General features: G+C 34.3%; 1 protein-coding gene across 11 annotated transcripts in view; it reads right to left on the bottom strand.

Annotated features, from left to right (window-relative positions):
• The window catches only part of LOC118261954 (uncharacterized), a 51,227-nt gene extending 36,794 nt beyond the window's left edge, over positions 1 to 14,433 (bottom strand). For 4 of the 11 annotated variants that reach the window (XM_035573026.2, XM_035573021.2, XM_035573023.2 and 1 more), the window contains exon 1: positions 14,106 to 14,424. The gene's annotated coding sequence lies outside the window, so the exon portion shown is untranslated. Of the gene's footprint in view, positions 1 to 13,678; positions 13,884 to 14,105 lie in introns of all 11 variants that reach the window. The other 7 variants (XM_035573028.2, XM_035573022.2, XM_035573019.2 and 4 more) reach the window with 6 other exon arrangements.
• Positions 14,434 to 17,555: the final 3,122 nt, after the last annotated feature.

Here is a 17,555-nt window from a genome sequence, read left to right as displayed (position 1 = left end):
TTTTCGGTATTTAATCAATATCTGGTAAAAAAATATTTTTTTCAATTTCAATAATTTACAGTTTGTTTGGTACGTATAAAGGCACGTTTTCACAAAATTTCGTTAAAAAATAAATATTTTTGTCAAAGATAAGAATAAAAAACCGAAATCGTAGTTTTTTTAATTTTCCACAAAATTTTGAAGTAATATAAAAAAGTGTAAATACAAAAGTTGTAGATCTTTTTATTACCTACAACTTTGCCATTTAACTTTTTTTCATTAGACTTGTAGTTTCGCCAAAAATTGCGATAAACCGATTTTTAAAAACCTCCCTCCCCCCACTTCCCGAACTAGATGGAGTGGAATTTTTATTTTTTTCTTGTTTGTGTTTCAAAAGCTTTGCTGAGTCATATTTGACTGTGTTATTTATTTTGTAAAATTAAATGAATCAACAAAGTTTCAGGACCTTCTGTTAGTTTAACAAATAATGAGTAAATGGTTTTTACTTGGAACTAAACATAATTTGTTCTATACTATGCCTTATTAAAGTCAACTGGAAAAATGGCGTAGAACCACTTTTTAAATTGCCAGTAATATATTTAAGACACAATGCTAAATAAAAAAGCATAATATTAAATATTAAACAACCCTTTAACATGATACATAATATATAAACATTATCTGTGCTACAATCGTGATGTACAGGCCTAAGTTTGCCCTTCGCCTGTCAGTATAATTTATAGGCCAGTTTCAGACGTTCCTGTGTCGCTCGATTTGCTTACGGCCTTGTATACCATGTGGCACCGCCTTAATGCGCTATATGTACTGTCATGGGAATTGTTCTCGTTATTTATATGGTGACGGTGTATTTAAGTGTGAAGGAAATGATAAAAATGTGGATTTATTGCCAGGTATCTGAATGGGGAGGTTTTTGTTGGTATAAAAATATAATCATATTTTATTCCCCTTGTCAATAAACTAGCGTTCCCACATTATTAGTAATTGTACTTTTTAGGAATCAGTCTGACATATATGTTGTATGTACCATTTTATTTTCATTTCTGCTAATTCCTTTAATCCATGAAAAATAACATCGTTTGATGAAGCATACAATTCGATTAGATTACTCGCAATTCTCATTTCATTTCCCAAAAATTCGTAATAATATCTAATCGGCTTTACCCAAGAATTTGATAACAGAATAAATACAAGGTTTACACAAAATGAGATCGGTATTAAAATCAGTAATTCATTGTAATCCTAATTTTATGAGCAATAATCGTTCTACGGCAATTATCGTCGGTAATTAACAAAACGTTACGATTATTTCACTGCTTCCAAAATCTTGAAACATTCCTACGTAATTGCTACAATTATTCGATGATAAGGACCTAATAGGCTTTAAATTTTAGGTAATAATTATTTAATTATACCTTTTTATATGTATCAGGTGTAATAAACGAGGTAATTTTATTCATACGCGCTTAGCAGCTTAATGTTTATTTTATTCATTTCGTTGCTCCAATTTCGTATCATTTCTCTGTAACTCTTTTTACCAGATTTAAAAAAGGGTTACATTGTGATCACCGTTATATTGTATAACAACTCCCTGTTATATATCTAACTTGTTTCAATCACCACTGACTGTTATCAAAGCGGCTGAAACTATCCCCTCTATATTCTTCAGATTGGTAACTATGTGTCAAAGTTATTCGTAAATAAAATAATAGACGTGAATGTACAGTGAAAAATAAATAAACAATCTAGACCCATTTCTATTTGCAGACGTCTCTAAAGCCAGCTAACATTATGATATAATCCTATATGACACGCTGGTTAAGTTCAGCCTTCAATGTGAATGGCTGAACCAACACGCGCCGTATTCAGCGACATATATATAGAACACGCATGCGCTCCATGTAATGAACATGCTAATTTACTTCTGCAACAGAATAAACTGAATTTTCAATTAATCTTGTCACGTAAAAGCTTAGTATTCAATAGTTACAATCATATGAGGATGATGAGTTGTTGATATAATAAGCCATGACGAAAATGATGAGGATAAAATACGTACAAAAAAAGTACAGCATGTAATACCTACATTTAAAAAAATCTTAGTTTTTTAACTTAAGTACGGTACTGAACAAGATGAGTGACTCAATCCATTGAGCGTAATAAATGCGAAAAGAAGCATGCTCTTGGAATTGAGTTGCTACGCCGTAGCGCGTAGCCGTGGCGTAGCAAGTTTCGTAGCAGTTCACTACGTCCGATTAATTGTAATTTATACAATCTTCTTTGCTCTACTAGTATGATTGCTTCTTTCATACCAAAATGGTATAGTATCCAGTTGTTTGATATTCGTATGTACAATATTCTACTTTAAATATAGTGGTTGCTAAGGATTGCTCTCAATACACGCATAAACCAGCAAAAACAAGTATCGAAATCCAATAAAACTCTTCAAATTGTAGTACTGCGATACTCGAATCGGAACGGGAATATAGTAGCGAAACCGCCCGGGACAAGGATTGCCTGTAATTGTTCCATTGCGGGACTAAATTTTTGACAGTGATTTTGTTAGAGCATGTTGAAAAAAGGGTGAATTCATTCATCATCAACAGCCCTTAACAAGAGTACTATAAGCCTTTAAGATACTATTAGGTTTATCATAACCTTAGTTTTGTAATAAATCAAGTTGGAAAACGCAGTTTACATACAGGTTTTTCATAGAACTTTCTTAGGACACCCATAGAAAAAGACCGGGTGACACCAAATGGTTCTATAATATAGCAGTCATACACAAGACTTAGATAAACAGGGTTTAGGCTTAGATATACGCTAAACACCCTGTCGATTAGAAATTTTGAAATCGCGTTACCCCACAATATCTTGATCCAACAATCGAACCCGTCTTTCGCTTTTCCCGTTAGTAACAGCAAACTTCTAGAATATTCCTAACAAACATCTTTAATACAAGTATTTTGATCCCAAGCAACGTATTTTTCCATAGAAACGTAATAACATTCATCAATCGATCGCTCAGCCAATAGCAATACCATTCGAGTAATGTTTACTTATCCCCGATGTCGGTACTTATTAGGTTCTAAATGAATGACTCTATATCAGATCTAATACTTCGCCAGCGGCGCTGGAACACGATATAAATGTGTGTTGTATATACTTTTGTATCATGAATACGTACTTTATATTGCTTCCAAACTGCTGCTAGAAATGCTTACAATAATTACAAATCTTTGATGAAAATGATGTATAGGCGCTCAAACGGGAATACTTCACCAACTCAAATGAATGTTCCAAGCATGTGACTTTCATTTGTTTTTTTAAATAAATGAGCAACAGTTTAGAACACGGTTTAAATTTCGAAGAAAAATGTTTTACATTCATTGTATTGTGCCTGATTCATTGTATTTTTCTTTTTTCAATAAAAACTCCTTTCAGCCGCAGCCGGCGGCAGAGTTCTAAAACCGCGCCAAAAGGTCTGCGTGCCACGAACACGTTATGAAATTATAATAAGGTCGCGTTTTGTGCGATTATGCCAAATATGTCCCCTTTGTGTTCACGCTTCGCGCTGCAATATGGACGTGACATTTGCATCACTCAACGCTTCACTCTGAATGACTGTGAACGTGGTAGAAAAAACATTCTGCTATGCAGTACCCATCTGAGCGGAACAACGACCCTTTTTGCTTTCAATCAATGACAAAGTCACAACACTGTACAAAATAGAAAATAATTAGTTCTCTTTACTTTCATTAAATCGAGTAGTCGGCCGCAGCCGCAAACCACCTTTTGGAGTACTATCACGGATCACGTATCACATTAGTAATTAAATATCGCATGTATAACAGCTATTCATGATTGAACAATTGTCCTGAATACTATATACGCAGTTAGTATAATGGCTTATTAATTTACTGTTTTCGTGTGGATCAATTCCATTTACGTGGGTTTGTATGTAAAATGAGGTTACATACTTCAATTAGGTTGTACCTAATACTTAAGTTTCTTAGATTAGCGTTGATATATTTTCTCGTGTGACAATGTAAAAAAGATAGAATACTAGAGGAATATTTATAGCGTAGATTATTATATAAGGTGTTCTAAAAGTATCTGCTACGGGTTTAATGGGAGCAGTGTTGTGTTTGAAGACTACAATTGTGAAGAAATTTCGTAACCCGGACGAGTTAATTCAATTTGAGAACATAAAGATGTTAAATAAACATTGACTTTACCCTGCATAAAGTGCATCACAAATACGCACGATGCATCGTTTCGTCAATGAATACGATTGATAGCTATTGTTTTCATTGACGAAGCGTCAGAGACAGTAAAAGAGATAGCTCTTTCATAACAAACTGACGCGTAATTTTTCAACACTCATAATCTATAATTTGTATTTACTATAAATTGTAATCTTCAAACGCAACACTACGTTCCATTAAAGCCGTGACAATACTTTTAGAACACCTTATATTACAATAGGCGTTAGCACTTTGATTTTCTACTCCACTCACTCCCATTGTACTAGCATTTATGCCATTAATCTAGGGAAACTTATCATGGACAATATTCTCGTCAGAGGTAGTAGGTATATAGGGCCTCTAACGTCCCTTAAAATCGATTACGGCCAGCCAGTTATTTTATAATACCTTATCTATCTCACAATCGGTCCCAAAGACCGATGTTATTCATAAAGGGACCGCCTATTACGGACAATGATAACGCAATAGGTACCTCTAAATCTTACCTAAGTGCTCATAAAGTTTCTCCTTGCTAATATTATTCTGGAAAATACATAGGACGATATGATTTATGGCCGTCGTCAAGCTTTAGGAAAGACAAGAATTAGGGAGATTAAACACGTAAAAGATGACGTCACGCATTTTAATCCTAGAATATTTTATTATTTTCTATATTTTTTTCTTATTGTTTTTGGTTCGGTTTTTGTTAAAGTTGAATTCGTAATTTTCATTTGTATGTAGGTAGTTGCTATTACAAGTATTTTTAACACATTTTTTTGTGCCAGGACTCGTCTTTAACTGTAGGTAACATAAAAGCATTACCTCACATACATATACACAGTACCATATTACCTCTTCATTTTTCTTAGGTAATCATAACATACTTCATTTTATTAGACATTTTAACACTATTCTACTAATCGACATTTTATGACCACTAAAATTGTATTACGTACAAAACACATACTTTATGTCACAGTATATTAGTTTCACAATCATATCGAATATAGTCCTTATCACAATGACATAGAGACTACGGTTGAATGTTGAGTAAATACCGTAAAATTTACAATACCTTCTATTAAGGGCGTATGTCTTTATGTTCCTCTCAAAAGCCTCATAAAGGGCCCTCTTATGTCGGTACAATATAATAACGGAGTATTGACTGAGATGTTCAATTTTGTAGTACGAAGACAATCATTGTGTAATAGAACGATTGAATTACTAGACACGACTTATATACCTTCTGTATAAATTGAATATTATATTTTGTTTCATAAGGCTACGCGATTAGGTTAAGTTTAGTGTACACTGATCGCAAATCCAGACTATGTGTAAGCTGCGGACTACCTAGCGAGTTTACTGGAGGTCCGGCTCAGGAGTAGGGGGGTTTTAGTTCTAAAAGTCTGACTTCATCTCGCGTCGCCAAAGGATGGTGAAGACAGTTGATGATTTTCGGCCCTTAAAAAAGACTATGTCTTAAATTATTTATATATCAGAAGATTTGAACCCAGAGTCAATAAAATGTGATACCTCCATCAACAGACACACAGGCTACCATAACTAAGGTCTAATGTACACGACGCGCCTTTTAATGAAGGCATGTTTGTAGTCATAGTTTTGAAAAACAAATAAAACATTCGTCATCTTCACAAGATACAAGTATTCCTCTTGCAATCGTCAATTGACGAAAGTGTGCGCATGACATGAGCACGCGAACATGACCGAACATGGGCGAACACCAAAGGCTCAAGACTATTGTAAAGTTCACTAAAATCAATAGGAACTCAATCACATCAATAACTATCGGTCAATATAAACTACTTGATGTTAATAGACCCGAAAGATCACAATTTCGTTCGTTGTTACGTCAACAGTCGGGGTCGCTCGGTCATTTATCTTGCTAACATCTGTCAGGCCTTAGTTCCTAAGCTTCATATAAATCCTTCCTTAGATATTTGATGTATGCATTCAACGTTGTTCTATATATTTTGTAAGACCGTCATTAGAAAGGTTCAAGCCTTTGACATGTGTTTTTGTGGAATTATGTGCCGAAACACTTGAACTTGTGATATGTATATTATATAGAAGCCTTGGTAATTGCTCATTACTTATGATTGATATCATTTTGTTAAACAGTAATTACGTTTAAAAACGTTTTTTATCCATATATCTAAATGATTACAATTTGGAGATTTAATAAATAATTTTATAGTTGACGTATTTTTTTCGTTGACGTTTCAAAAGTACCTAAGTATATGGGTTTAATTGGAATAAATGATTTGACTTATAATAACATTCTCCTTTATAATGCCTTTTAATTTTCCGATTATATCAAAAGATTTATGTTAACTGACAAACTGTCCCCACCAGTGGCTTCAAAACCAAAAACATACAGAACGTAGCAACAATACCTTGAAACATAATCACACACCACACAAACCCAGTACATTACCCAGCCAACAATACAACACACAACTGACCGACAATATCCAAACTTCCTCTTCACACGATAAGCCTGTAATGTAGTTAATTAGCCCACTAGCTTAACCGACCGACTCCTAATTGCGAAACTCAGTGACAGGCCTTAGCAACGCTCACACAGTGGTCCGACCGAGCATACATAGCTTGTAGTTTTTGAATGGAATTAAATGCTCCTATAGAGTGTGAGTGTGATTATAATGGTGTTTAATTTCGTTATATTATATTGTTGTGGTTTAAGATGACTTAAATGCCTTAAAAAACTCTGAAATAGTAAGTAGTTTTTTTTATGAATCACGCCGGTAAACGAAGCATGGCTCTCCTACACTTAAAACAAATTGTTGATGTTTGATTCATTGTATGGAAAAAACTAAAAAATAAATACTAAATACCATTTCAAAGTTCCTGTTGCTTAATGTTGAGCCTGAAACCTTCAGTCTACGAAACAGTTGAGTTTAGTCCCAAAAGCAATGTAACAAGTATAGCAAAAATAGAGAAATTTCTACTTTATTTTCATATACTCTCATACAAACACATCTGCGTTTAATTACCGTACACATTTAATGCTCGGAATACGCCTAATGGCTCTTTAAACTCTTGCCGCAAACACACTATTTGAAGCACAGCATGAGTAAATAAGACAAACATTTTTATAATATTCAAACATCACGTATTTCTCGGGAAGGCATGACGCCATACTTGCATAATATTTCCATTTGTTCTACATTCATGCATATGAGTGTATTATGTATACAAATATAAGCTCGCCGCATTTGCTACAATTTTTTTCTAAGACAAAATATTCAGAGCAGTAGAATATCAAGTATACAATAGCATAAAGTAGACGGAATTATGTCTACAGTGTATTAAGAAAATAAAATATGAAATAAATAATAAAGTTGACTGCTTTGTTAGTCTAGTAGGTAGATTTAATTCCCTATGAGGTCCTTGAATTTGTTTTTTTTTTTCATTTCAAATTATCCGCAACATTACGAACTAATAGCAGCCAGTGGGTGGGCTAACAATATACCCGTACCCTTTTTGGGAAAACAGGAGGGATTTATATCACGCAATTGCTTACAAAAACAAGAAACAATCATAGCTGCTGATTATATTTGTAACAAAAGGGTAACCAACTCAACATTTGCGAGTTTGCGCCCCATATAATCCCAGACAAAACAAACCCGTATTTTCCAGTTTAATAAATAGTAAATATCTCGGTCCCTGTTTGCACAGCTTCTCTCGATACCCTAGGGGACCAATAGCAGCCTTCTGTTTCGTGCCGATATCGTACGATAAAAATCTTCCTACACTTCCAGCACTGTTTTATTTCGATCGTGATTTTCAATACATGTAGCTTAGGGGCTTTAAGGCGTTACACGTGATTTTTTGATAAACTTTTTTGGTGAGGTTTTCCATACAACTACGTAATAAACGTTTGAAACTAGAAACCCCGAAAATAGGCTATTTTTTACGTATCTTGCTCACTTTTTTTCATTTGGGCCTAGAGTCCCCAAGGACAGTACAAAAAGCGTCGAACAAATCTGTCGCCATTTATTACTAACATTTGATGGTCGAATCGAATCGTTTTTATATTTGCCTATTTTTTCAGTAATCACTACTTACTACAAAAATGTCATCGAGAAATACTGCATCAGTAATTTTGCAGACAGAGCTACATGATATCTCTTATTCATCACTAAATCTTAGCAACCAAACACTTCATATATGTATATTTCCCACTATTTATCTCAGAGTCATGTAGTTCAGCAATGTTTCCACCCCGTGCCTAGAAAAGCATGTAGACCTCTCTCCAGTCATTTTGGTCTGCTATCCCATCTGGTTCAGAGACTGATGGAATAGAGAGACTTATGTTTACGCACACGCTTGTGCACTCTCATATTTCCTGTGTAGTGGGCTAGTCTAGTTGGTCAAAGTGGCCACCATTTATTTATTGCTTTCCATATTTCTCATAATAACTGAAGCGAAGTCCGTAATACTTCCACATGTACTAAACAACCGAATTATTGGCAAATACCAACCAATCGCAATTATGTACAGCATCGAGTAGAAAATGTGGACAGGCCAGTGCAGTATCATTACCATTTTAGCTGAAAATTTATGCCAAAACGCATACCGAACTAGTCTAATTTCTTTTGTCTTGTGATATATTTTCGCTAGAGAAACACAACTAGTGTTTCGGTTGTTGTTTGTGCCAAAAACGTCACCGCGCCAGTGCTTAATTAGATTAGCTCCTGAATTAACCGTGTCATCTCAGATCACTGTGGTTGTACCGAGGCTTTGTGCTGCTTACTAAAATTTATCTCTAGAAATGTCTTCTATTTCTAGACTTTTGTTCTATTTTGAGTGTTAGTACTTCAGACTTAAGTATCATTTTAAGTGGTTACCGTTTATGAAGTACGTTTCATAAACTTTGCGTAAATGTTTTATTAACAGAGTTAAGTGGAATGACACTGTTTTAATAACACAAATTGACAATTAATTTAATACAGCATAAAATGTTTCACAAAATGGCTGAGTTCCGATCTCTAAATAAAAAATGTAATTGTTTTAAATTCAATACAAATAAATAACTGTTGTCATAAACTTTTCACCAAATAATACTGGCACATACAACATGAAATAAAAACACTCAGAAAAACAAACATTTGAATTTGGAATGTCATCGATAACTCCGCGTGTCGACGTTGGTTTCAACATGAAGTGATTGAGTGGTGAAAGATTTATGATGTTCGAACAAAATAAACGAGAAAAAAGGTTTCAATACCTATTCCTGATATGCGACCTTTTTAGTGAATATATATAAAATTAGTTGCTGGAAGCATATTATAAGGATTTTGAAAGACTGAAAATATTATGATAATTATTTTTGGCTGTCTTTCTAATTGATAGAACAATGTTGATAAGAAAACTCTATTATAGATATAACATAGACGGGAAAGGATGTCAGAAACCGAAAAACTGTTTTAAAAGAACTCAACAGAAGACAATTATAATAGCAATATTTAAAAAAAAAACTTGGTATGTGATTTTTCTAAAAATCAAACATTGGTATTGTCCATATGTATATTAACTGTGCATTGAAAATGGTAATATTTACAAATTAGCCCCAAAATATTATCGATATACACAGCAACACTGGATAAATGACAAATATTTTTAAATTAAAATCATATATTTCTCGAATTTGTCGACAGCGTTGTTGAGGTTTTCCTTTTAATATTCGTACAAAGGCAAAAGCAAGCATAAAAACTCACTTTACAAAATGAAAAATGGAGTCTGATCGAGAGCCAAAGATTGGCAGATTATGAAGCCAACATAGTCCAGAACCAGACAAATCGAAGCCTTTACTTTAATATTTTGTTACTTTTAACAAATCAAAAATGTATATACATATTACAAAATGTGAACCTATAATTTCCTTTACTCATCCGAAAATTGAGTGATTTTGCTACAAAAAGGTCCTAAATGAGTAACTCGCCCTCCCGGCCTACCAATTTCATTGCTTTATTGTACCCTAATTATTTTACAAGGGCAAAGCAATTTGTATTTCATTTCCGCGTTCAGGATCATGAATTTCAGTCTCCTCAGTACACAAATTCATCTCAATTTAAGACTAAAGAACTTTACGGTTGGCCTCGCCGCATAAAGCAAGGCTGGCTATTTGTCAGAAAGAAGGAGCTTTAGGATAATTTAAGGTCGTTTATCGTCGGCTGAAGTTTACGACCACTACTTAGTTTATCTAGTATTTTTCTTATTTCATGTCATAGGAAACAGGTCTCTATGAACATTGTATTTTTCTATCCAATTTTATTCCATCTGCCGTTTCAGTCTGCTCTTGCTTGCATGATGTAAGTTAATCTTATATGTTGAACTCGGATTCAAAAGTCAACTCAGTAAGACCCTTGTAAGGCAAACAAGACCACATAATCCACTCTTAAACGAAAACTGTATTAAGATTTTGAGAAATAGAACCCTGTTCTGATGTCCGTATGGTTCACAATTGATTGAACCGTGCGGTTAAGCCTGAGATGCGTATCATGAGTTCGGTTTGTCTGCATAATGCATTGGCATAACACTTCGGAGCAATTGTTCCGTAAAATGTATCAGCATTTACCTTGCTATTAGAGAAAAATTAAATGTAGTAATTAAATAGTCTTAAGTGTAAATACTGAACAGAAAATTTAAGATTCCATTACCGAGATAGAAGTATTTTTGGAATTTCAATTTCGAATTTCATAAATGTAGTACAGAAAATCTGCCTCTAAGTTAAGGTATCCAGAATTAGATGTTCATATTTGCTTCAGACGTCGAGAAGCGGAATTTTTATCTCGAAATAAGTCACGAGAAAGAACTTACATATTTTCTATGATATGTTATCCACATACATACATATGTATGCATAACTCGTACAAAATATTCAGACTTGGAAAATAATATCTATCTGAAAATGCAAATGTTTCGTCCCCATGGACACCTAATGGATTCGCCTCGGCGTGCCAAAAGGCGGTTCCTCGTAAATGCGCTTTTCCGATCGTTATTTTATGTTTTACTATCTTTTTCTTTTGGATTTGTTCGCTTCATTAGAACCGAGCAGTGGCGGTTTTCTCTCAAGTAAAATCCACGTCAGAAATTGAGAAATAAAGTTGAAAAAAATTAGTAGAAGTTTATTTTCATTATAGAGTGGAAAGTTTGCTTTTAAGTGGATACTGGTATTGTTTTAAAAAACTCCATTTCCAACTCCAACCAAAAATAACCTCCTTTATTTATTTAAATGACTTAATTGATACATTTGCCCAAAATTAGAAACTGGTCTATTTCACAACTATTAGAAGTTAAATAACCTAGTAATAATTTATTCGATACAGTGAATGAATCCATTGACTGAGCATTAGTTTTAGTGTATTAATTAAACCTTTGATTAGCTCAAAAGTTTAATCGATTTATACTTAGATAAGTGAAGCGAAAGTTCCTACATTGATTGACTACAAAGCATAATTGCCGACTGACAGGCCTTGAAAGTACTTCAAAGTAAATTCGTAACAAAATATTGTTCCGAAGAAAATCTCAAAACGAATGCACGCGGCCAGAATTTTATTTCAGTTGAACAATATTTGTAAACCCATTCACGTACGGAACTAACTACTTCTTTGTGTAACGGTATTATAGTCAATTTAATTCCGATTTTATTACGGTACCGGCCAAAGTTCTTCAACTTTCAGTATTAATTTTACTGTTATGACGACCCTTTTAAACCCATACGGTGGTGTATTAACTGGACTTATAGTATGTGGTGGTAAATTTTAATTGTACACTATTATAATTTATAATAGACTAACTTTCCCTTGCAGTTTCGCAGATTCGGTGTAAAAAGATAGACATTCGTCATGTATCACTATCTAATTAAAAATGTAAAATGCCTTAAAAAGCTGTTGCATAGTTTTTAAGACCTAATCAACCAAGGACAGAAAGCTGTATTGATTTATAATAAGTATGTATGTACGTATGTATTTGACAGTACCAGCTGATATGTATAATTGGAAACGTATTGAAAACCAAATTGCGAGTGACATGGTTATCAATGTGTAAATACACAAACACAGACAGTTGATGCATGTCACGTGCGTACGATGTACCGAATGAAATTTTATTGTATTGTCAATTCAGAATATATTTTATTGAAGGGAAATGGTTTTCAAACGGTCATCCTATTCTTTTATCTTTATAACGGGCAAATCATAACTGTAGCACCATTGCTACGCCGTAGTCTACCTACGCCGTAGCCAGTCTACGCCGTAGACCTACTACATCGTAGACACAGACATTCTGATAGACAAATGTTGGAGAATTAATGATGGAGAACACAGAGTACATGTGTAATGAATTCTTAGGTTATATACTACGGCGCCAACAAGACTGTGCTGCAAAAAAATTATCACCATATTTTTTATCAAAGAAATTTTCCTGTAAACATTGTACTCCCTTTGTTAGTTTGTATTCAATGTTATTTTTGGCGCCAAAATGAATGTATATTTAGTACTTTTTCTTTCCGCGATGGATGTTTGGCAATGTTATAAATCGGAAGCGCGGGAGCGTAAAAAGGATTTTTGTGTATGCAAATATTTATGTAACCAACAACAGTTAGAAAAACAAGTGTGTTTTCGTTTGAATACATTCTGATTTTATCCTTGTACTCGCATTTTGTGAATAAATATAAACAACCATTTGACATACGGTTGATTCTTATTTCAATCCATTCCGTATTTTATTCCAGTTCCTACATACATCCTATTATTTTAATTTTACTTCAGATTCACTACAAATTGATGATGAGTGATGATCACAAACGATCTGATTAAAACAGCGTTTAATTAAACATAATGCTCTTAACTCATGTCCAGGTCTCTTATCAAATTAATGGCATGCCGTCGCGACCACGAATTTAATTAGCAGATAATTTGAAATCGATTATCGGTTTATAATTAAAATACGAGCGCAGCACTAATTTGGCGCACGGTGACTTGGTGAATAACTCTCGCCAAGTATTTACCGAGAGGCCAAGCTGCCAATCCTTGCCAAGGACCTTTGCCAAGCATCTTATAATTGTCGGGAGTTTCGCTGAAGCGAGCGATTGTAAACATCTGGTCCCCAAGCCTCGTTCGCGTAATTTCACGAATATTGTTTTTTTTTTGTTTGAACTTTGGAGACAATTCCCGGGAGCGGAGTTACTAATGGGTTGTTACTTTTTACTACAGTCATAAGGAAGCCGAGGTTAACTGCATACGAACGTCTAATTATTATAGTCCGCTATCTTCCTTCTCACATCTACGTAAAGTCTAGAAAATATCTTGAATGTTAACATAGCATATTTTTACATTATTATTGCTTTTAAGTAAATATTCTACAAATTCGTCTAAAGATAAACAACCTACATTGTAGCAGGTATCCCAATAACGGTAAATCCGTATCTATATCAAAACTTTTAAGTCAAGAAAATCTTGTTAAACATGATCCCAAATTTACCAGGACCCGCAATCCCCTGTTTAAAATTTTCCATTTTCCAATACACGAGCCATCGATGACTTTAATCAGGCTTACTGTTAAGCCCCGATGCCTCCGCTACATGACGTGACCGGACTGAAAATAATCCCCAAAAACGCATTATGACACTTTCCTGCCACAAACTTTACACCAGTGTACTCGGTTGAAATCAACGCTTGTTATTTGCATCTTAAACGGGAAAAGCCATTAAATATGTATAATACTTAACCAAAATCCCACAAAGTTTCCGATTATTTATGCTACTTCTTAAAAAAATAGTTTATCATCTATATTTATTACTTAAAATTTATTACATACCAGCGAATAAAGTTTGAATCCGTTACATAATAGTAAAACAAAAAGTTCATAAACCATCAACTAAAATAATGTAAGATAGTTCTGGCACAAGACTGTATCGCACAATTTATTTTAATTCTAAATATATATTGAGATCGATTTTGGAAGCGATTCGCGGGACGAGGCTGGCGATGTAGCGGCACGCCTCGGGGCGCGAGCGCGCGCTCCCACTGTCGGGTGGATACTGGATGCTGGCTTTGCCGCAGGAGCCTGCGTCACAACCACTGGACCTCGACACCTTTTTGTGGGACCCTAATTAATAACCAGGCGTGACGCTGACTCGCTCGACATCAAATCTCTTTCGACACTGAGCCGAGGGCGGTCGTTTTATCGCGAATTGCTAATGAAAACGATTCTTGGCGGCATCTACAAATAGCCGGCTCGTAACTCAGGGCGCGCGGTCGAACGACAGCCGTCTCGCGGCACGCCGCCGACTCCTTTTGTACACTAATTTATGTAAAATTGCACGGCGTCGACATTTTTACACGACTTGCTACTGAATTACAAGTCGACTTTATGCGTTGTGTTAAATTTCTTTAACCGCTTCCGTGTTTTTATTATTGCGACCTTTTACGGTTTGTTTTATTTTTTAATTTATGAGGATCATTCATTTTTCTTGTAACATTTCTGTCCTGAGTCCGACACATTTTATACTTTTGTGTCAAATTAACGTCAAGAAAATGAAGTATTTCTTTTTCGCTTTGTGGCGTAACGAGCCTAACATTTAAATATTCAGCTTTTTAATTAATGTTAAGAATTCCGTCAGGGTAAGGTGTTTAACTTATGAGCGAGGTTTTTATTTACGCTAGACCAAAAATGCTTTCGTATAATGAATCACAAACAAACGAAGTGAAAATAAACAAATGCGAAACGAAATATAATCTAAATTGAAATGAAAATGAGTGCTGACTGGTTTTGCGTAAAAACATGGAGCGGCGCCCGTCATCGGCTGTAGGTACTTGTAACAACATATTATAATTACTATTCTGCTGCGTTGCCAAATCTCGCGATGAGTTACACAGCGTTCACCCTTCACTGCTTCATCTGCTAATGTCCGCATTGGTTGAGAAGTCACTTACAATTTAATATTAATTATCTAGATTAGTGAATCGAATATCTTGTAGGACAAGAACTTCACCTCCAGGAAGGTAATCATTTTTGTTGACTATTTATAAAACCTAAAAATCAACGCGAACATTAAAGAAGTTGGTAACAAACATTAATGTAAAACCTAACTAAAACAAATAATATTAAATTAATATTTTCGGTATCAAAGTGTTATTTAATTTTAACTTAATTTAAACATTGAACCCATCACAACTTTCGAGTCAAAGGATTTACAAAGTTAGTAATGTAACCTCACTCAATTTACTCGTTCCTAACTTAGTAAGTTAAAGCTAGTTCACTTAGGTCAAACCTAGATAGCGATTCAAATCCAATTGACTTGAAAATGCTATTAGTTTTTCAATATCGACTACGAACTAGTGTTTAATCGAACAGAACAGTGCAACAAAACTACTTTTAACGTGATTGAGAAAAGAAATCAGTGAAGTGAGTTTGATTTGTAAACTAATAGATTTTCTTGGAAGGTAATTCTTTCTCCGCGACGAAAAGGCTTTTGTCCAAATCATTTAGACAGTTATTTATTATGATGTTAAGAATATATTTTATCTCTTTATCACTACAACACATTCTCAAGATAATATTGTCGTTATACCTAACCGTAATTAAATAAGTTTAAGTGTGGGAGAGCCAGCCCGTCAACGCACTAGTAACGCCTTTGATGGTTCGGGTGTCCATGGGCGGCCCTGATTGCTTACCATCAAGTGATCCGTCTACTAGTTTACCGCCTTACACAATAAAAAAATAGGTACACAAAAATCACACCTCTGTAAACCTCTTCAAGGACATCATAATGTCTTATATTCTATACCCACCTACAAGCTGTATATACTTAGTTACTTATAAAACCACATTTAACAGACTTGTCAATTCCATGTACTACGTATTAATTAGAGAAGCACACGTAAGTCAATGTTAATGATTAATTAGTACTGATTTTACTAACAAATTGGCACTGTCACACGTAGCAGTGAGTAATGAGAACCTCTTTAGTGGCCTATTGTTGATTAATCAAGTGTTAGTTAAGTTTATTATGTTAAAAGGGTGTATAGAACTATGGATAATGGATAGCTTTGGAGAATGAATGTATGAAAAAAGGTATATAGAACTATGTAGCTTTGGAGAATGAATGTATGAAATTGGAAGAAGCTAATGAAATATGTGAACGGGTAGAATACATAGATAGTTTGCAACAAACCTTGTAGAAGAAAGGTTTATGTTAAGATCTATGAAAATATGTGTTTTAATAGGTAAACGACTATCCTTATAAAAACACCCTCAGACTAAATAACGATAAAGTGAGTTACACAGTAACAAATACTACGTAACAAACACATCTTTAAAAGCAAGGACATGCATTATTACTGAAAATATATCACCTCCTGCCACATAAACATACATACATACATTTCGTGTGGTAAGCGTACCGTATTTTTTTATAAGATCTATACGGATAAAATATTCGGGTATATGTGTTTTGTTACCCACACGCCGGATATTAAATCTTCGTTATTACCTGTTTAAGCTACCCATAAGCTACTTTCATCGCGCTGTTGATATATAAGGGTTCTTCAAGATATATTCTACACGTTTCTAGACAGATTAATATTTGGGTACATCTGTAATCCGTACTTATCTGCGTGCGACTTTAAGTGGATATTTGAAGATGATTCCCATATTGCATCGTATTTATTTACTTTTCGACCAGAGGCATGGGGAAGATCGCTTTGATTTTGATAAAAAAAAGAACGGAGCTCAGTATCTTTTGTGTTATAATATCATGAAAATATTTTTTTTTTTGTACAAGAAAAAAGTAGAATATTATAATCTTTATTGGACACCATATACTATAAAGGAAAAACAATTACGTATTTTAAAACACCCCCTATTACATGGGACTTATAATAGAAATGGTAAAAAGTGGGTGTACATTATACAGTGGCATTACGCATCATAATATGCACCTCTGCTTACCCCTTCGAGGATAAAAGGTGTGACGTTACTGTATTTTGAAACACGACTAAATTGTAAGAAGTACTTACATTGATATTGAGTATAACAAACTGTAACTTCTCAAATATTTCCAAGATAATCGCAAGTTGACAATTTAGGTATTCAGATATTATGAAGTTGGTCCACAAGCTGAGGCTTGCATAGTAGAGAAACTTAGTAACAATGTCTAATGCATTACTAATGTCCTAGATCCAACTAACACAGAGTGGATCAACCACGGAAGTTTCCTAGAGCTGGGATTCAATCTCAAACTGAGATGGGAACATTTACAACTGC

The sequence above is a fragment of the Spodoptera frugiperda genome, chromosome 20 (genome assembly GCF_023101765.2).
Source record: "Spodoptera frugiperda isolate SF20-4 chromosome 20, AGI-APGP_CSIRO_Sfru_2.0, whole genome shotgun sequence".
NCBI lineage: Eukaryota > Metazoa > Arthropoda > Insecta > Lepidoptera > Noctuidae > Spodoptera > Spodoptera frugiperda.
The sequence above is the reverse complement of the archived record's forward strand: the minus strand, read 5'-3'. Positions and strand labels throughout refer to the sequence as shown.